Here is a 6,000-nt window from a genome sequence, read left to right on the forward strand (position 1 = left end):
CAAGTGTCAGTATCTTAGACCAACCTGAAAGGAGAAAAGTCTAAAGTGTAAGAATCTCAAGTGTAGAAATTAACTTGTTAGAAAGGTTCTAATTTTTAAAGAAAGAACAAAAATTTGTGACTTTATATGATCATTCATTCATAGTTGTCATAGGCTACCCACTCTATTACAAATGCATAAGACCCATGACATATCATAAAAGTTCATTACATGCATCAAAGGGTCTAGCTATAAATATCTTAAGTATGAGAAGTACAAAGAAAGATATGCTCTATCTTCGATGATATTTGACTAAAGTTTATATGCGTGATTCTCCTCACTGGAGTAGTAAGTCTCAAGCATAAATTGATCATCTTAGAAAGGGCCTCTGCCTTAAAGCTTTACTGCTGCAACTCTATCCTATCCATGAACCCACAAGAACTTTAAGACTCCTGATATTTGCATCTACAAATTTTTAAAAGAAAATCACCAAAAGGCATAAAAAATCAAAACATGCCCAAAAAGAATGAAAGAGAGCCACATTTCTCTTGTATTATACCTGCTTGAAGCCCAATATTCTCTCTCTACTATAAATATAGTGGCTCTTGAACTGGCCTAACCTCATTCAGTAAGAATCATAACGATCTTCATATCTCAGTTCTTCCCCATTTTTTACACTAGCACCGACCTCTTTCGGCGAGACCACCAAATGGTTTTGACAACTCATTTTTCTTCCAAAAACACTAGCCTAACCTCATTCAGTGGGACCCAAATAGTCCCTAATACCCAATGATTTTCAAACTAGTTTGGCTTCGTTCAACAGGACCAAATCATGGTTTCAGCAACCCAGTTGTGTTTTCAAATTTTTGGTGTGTCAACTTTTTTGTCATAAACTAAATCACATTGATTAATGATAAAGAGGGGCATATGTAAATACCCAATTTTTTCTAAAATGCCTAAATAATAACATTGTTAGAAAGTATTTTTCTCAGGACTTAAGACAAAAACTCCAAAACTGAGTTCTTTCCAACCCTAGTTTAGAAAGAATCCCAAAACTGCATAATTTCTTACCCTAGTTTAAGACCCCCCCCCTAAAAGTTATGTATAACCCTTAAAATTTTAGAAAAATCCCATAAACATATAAAAAATACCCAAAATATAACAAAATTCCCAAATTTTAGGAGTGTCGTTCAGTAGGAGTATCGTCCAATATGATTTTTGTTCAATAGGAGTATCATCTATTATTAGGGACGACAAAGTGTTTTTGTTGTCTAGTCTTGTCCAACCCACCCATCCCATCCTCGTAGCTTAAGGAATGGCAAAAGGAAACATCCTATACTATTCTTTGTCGTCTGCTGCATTGAATATGTGGATAAGCCATTTGACTTATCCCTATCTTATCCTAATTGTCTCCCCCCTTTTTGTGAGTTTTAAAAACATGGAAGATTGTTCTAGATAGGTCTTATCCTCATTTGGAATAAGGTTAAACCCATTTGAGTTGAACCCAGATATGAGAATCCAATAGTCTATATCCCGTCCAAAAATCTTATAAATAGGAGCCTACCCCTAGAGTCTGGTCATATGAAAATCACGTACCCAAGTGTTGGCCTTGCAGAACAAGCCTACTCAAGCCCTGTTTACACTCTGTCATGAAGCCATTGAAGAACCCTCGTCCCTATGCGGAGGTGTTGTCAAATGAAAAAGAGCCTAAAAAGCCAAATGAACCACCGAGTTCAAAAAATGTATTTTTCCAGATCCTTTGCTTTTTCTTTTAATTTATTTAAATCGTTCAATAGAATACATGTTTTGATATTATTGGCATACTTGAATCTGCAATGGTGCACTTCGAGCTATAGAGATTGACAAACTGGTCCAGGCTTTACCTTTCTGTCAAGCGAATGATGGTTACGACATCCCTACGATTTCAAAAGAGATTTTGCTTAATCCAAGTAAGTCCCTTCTTTCCCATATTAAAAAAAAAAATTTGTTAACACAAGCCAAAGATGGGTGTACCTCTTGAGTTAGGAGAGGACCTTGAGGGTTTTACCATTGTTCCCAAGAAGGTTCATGACACATTTTCCCTATAAAAAGATGATCTAGATACTTTTCCCTAGGCTTAGCTCAAAAAATATGCTAACCTTTTATAGGATGCAACTTTTTCAATAAAGCATTTTAAAATAATATTTTTAATAAAAATGTTTGTATAAACCATGCATCAAATCATAAAAACCGGTTTATACTAGTGGTGAAGTCCGGGTCGATATCAGAGAATGAAAAAATACTTTGTATTCAATCAAACAATTTAACTACTCTTTATTGCCAAAAATAAAAGAATTAATTAAATAAATAAATGAGAGAGTGTGGCCCCTTACGGAGGGTTGAAACAAATAAAATAATAGTGCCTTATCACAAACACAAATTGAATTGAATTGAAATAAAATAAAAGCCTAATCTAAAAAGAAAAGAAAAGAAAAGGTCTTCAGTGCTTTGAGCTTCTTGTCCCTCTTTCTTATTTTGCTTTTCTTCTTTGCATATCACTTTGTGGTCTTCCTGAGAGGCTCTCTGAAGGGCCTTTTCAGGACCTCAGAGGGCTCTTTGAGGGTACAAAATGGGTCTCACTGCATGTTCGATTGCTTCCCTGCAAAAGTCACAAAATAAAACACAGAACAAAGAAAGAAAATTACGAGAAATTCAAGGTTAGTTTCAGCTAAAAATCACAAAAAAATCTAAAATAAACTAACATGAAACAAACTATATGTAACTATGAACTAACTTGTAACAACCTAAAGCACTAGATAACAAAATAGCTAAACTAACTTACTATCAATCAAGAAACTAATGCTTAACTAATTCAAGAAACTAACTAATAACAAATTAACTAAAAGACAAAACTAAAAAAAAACCTAAATTAATTTTAACAACCTATATGCTACACGATTTCTCAAAATTAATTAATAAATTAAAACTAAACTAGGCAATCTACCTAACTAAATCAATAAATAAATAGAATAAAAAAATATCAGTTATCTATTACTTTGACTTAATATGCAAGACACAATAAACAAATCTGAACTAAACTACTTAAATGATGTGAATGAAATTAAAACTAAACTATACTAATTGATATGCAGCAAAATGTGAATAAGAAATTTTTTTAATGTGAACGATTCTAAAGGAAAAACTGACTATTACTAAAGGGAATACACTATTCATGATTAAACCTAATAAAAATATGATTTGGTTATGCTAAACTATTAACGATTGAACTAACATAACTAAACTACTTATTCTACTCTAATCATTATGGAAATCAGACTCAATTAAGAACTAATGAATAAAAAAATTGCAGAGAAATGCTACTAGCTAATTTGGCTAAACAGAGTAATGATAAATTCAGGTTAACACCTAATTCTAATATGCTAAATGAAATCAAAATCTATAATTAAATCTAATTGAAATTTAACTAATGAAGGACAATGATTTAATGGTACTCTAAAAAAATTAAATACTTAAACCTAACAGTTTTACAAAAATCTAATCAACTACAACTAACTACAACTCAGAGCTATGCTAATTTAATCTAATAAAAACAATAAAAGAAAAGCATGATTTAATCTGAACCTAAACTAATCTTTTAACAACAAATCAATCAGAAAATAACAATATTAAAATACCTAGAATAAAAATGATTTAAAAAGAATCTAAAAATCTTGTCGGCTAAAGAACCAAAAAAAAAGAAACCGAAATCAAAAGAATATGATCTAACTACTTTAACCTAAATCTAACCTAAACTAAATTGAAATTCATGAACATAGCATAAGCTCCTATGTTAAAACTATTGATTTGAATAAACTATTCAGATTCTACATGCAAACCAAGAAAAATGGCTAAACTATATTAAGCTTTATATATTTTTTTTCTTTTTTTTTTTTTTTATATTTTCAGATGCTACATCTAAAATAATCTAATCTAAATGTGATGAATATGCAATGATCAAACAATATAATATGCAATGATATGATTTATGATATGCAAAAACTAAAACCGGTGAAATAAGGAAGAAGAAGCAAACCGTACGATTTACTTCCGATGAAAGGGTTGAGAAAGAGAAGATGATCTTTCCCACTGCAATCAAACAAACTTATCTCTCTCTCCGACAGAGGAGATGCGAGAAACCGACGACGATGAGGTTTACAAAGAGTGAAAAGCATAAGGAGCAAGAAGAAAGAGGTAGGCAATCGATCAATTGAAAAATTGGGAGAAAGGAAGAAGGGGAGGCAGCGAGGAGAGAGAGAGGAGGGCACAAGCTACAGAGGAAGAAAAACATGGGTTGTTGCGAGAAAAATTTTATTTATACTAAAAATTAGATCAAAACAAGATATTCTATGGAAGTTTGAAAAATTTTCAGAAATTCCAAAACAAGTCTTTCTCAAAAATGTATTTTTTAAAAGAGGTTTTTCCTAAACTAATTAAAATTAGTAACTACTCTTCTAATCTAATTAAACTATAAATTAAAAACTCCTAAATCAAATAAAACACTGAAAAATGCAGGACAAGCTTTGAAATTGATGATTTTTTGATAATTTCTATTTCAATGCGGTTTCTCGAAACTAACGATAAAAATGAGTTTTTAATACAATTTTTCTATGAATCATGCATAAAATAAGATGAATAAAATGTAAAATATATGGATGATCAATTTGCGATTATGATGCTAATGCTTTCATCAATATGGGAATGTGGATATTAGTTACACTAAATGGGAACGGTAAAGTAACAGGAGCAGTTGCCATGGCAAATTTCTTAATCCTCTTCTTTCTAATGAAATTGTTCCCCTTCAACTGCTCCTAGTACTTCAATGGTGCTCCTTGGAGTCAACGCAGATGTTTGGAGAGGTCACGTTTCACATATTTTTTGGTGAAACCGGACATTTGAACAGAAGTTTGTAAGGCACGGTAATGGTAACTTTTCAGGTTTCTTACCATCGGGGGCTCCCATTGTCTAGTAGGAGCGGCTAGTGCACGTCACCTTGTGTTGGGACGTTGCAATTTCAAAACCCAATGGTATAGTTTATAACTGGTAGGGGTCTGCCTAACGGCAGCTCGCCTTTCAAATTTTTTTTTCCGGGTTTCTTGGTTGTCTTATAGCTTTTTGATTTGTTAATTTAAGGTTCTGTTAAATTCTAATAATTAGATGTAATTTTTTTCTTTTATTAGATTTTTTTTCCCAGGACTTCAAAACCTGGGAAGAACAAGATTTTGAAGATTTCATTTAGATACATTGGTTTTACCTAGTAACTATCATCAAGTTTTTCCCGTGAAAATTGCAATTTCTGTAGAGAATATGTAGTATAAAGTCTGACTTTGTGATGGGCTTCAGGCTTCGTCTACCTGATAGTTGTCCCAAGTACAAAGTCATTTTATTCTCTTGGTTTCTGTATTACTTGGCTTAGCTTTCAGATGATGTACAGCAAATTTTAGCATTTCACCACTCTTATTCATGAGTTGGACCTAAACAAAGCAACTCCACGTTGTTTAGCTGCCAGTTATACAAAGAGGTGACACTTCATTAATAGAGAGATTAGTGACTTTCAGGAAGAATCCCCATGGCCAGTGCTGTGGTGGTGAAGTTGCTGAGATGAAGGCACATGATCAAACCCCGCTGCCATGACTATGTCAGTAGCTTTCAGAGGTTACAGGATAGTCGTGGAGCTCAAACCGGATTTCTTTTTCGTTTCGGCAAGGGTTCCTTGTCGTAAAAGAAAAGACTTTCAGAAAGAGTTCGAGTTCGAGTTCGTATCAGGTCAGAGCACTCTCAGAGCTCGTTCCGATGCCGTTCATCCTCCCAAATACTATGGATGGATGTGTCTTCTGCATGGTTCCCATTTTTTTTCCAGAGTTGTTGATGTCCTTGATGTTTACACCTGTGGGTCTCAAACCCTTTAGTTGGAACTGATGGGTGCAGGCCATGTTGGCTAAACCTTACCTGACCTTATAGATGTGCAGAGCATGGTCAATGATC

The sequence above is a fragment of the Nuphar pumila genome, chromosome 2 (genome assembly GCF_984573655.1).
Source record: "Nuphar pumila chromosome 2, dmNupPumi1.hap1.1, whole genome shotgun sequence".
Classification (NCBI taxonomy): Eukaryota; Viridiplantae; Streptophyta; class Magnoliopsida; order Nymphaeales; family Nymphaeaceae; genus Nuphar; species Nuphar pumila.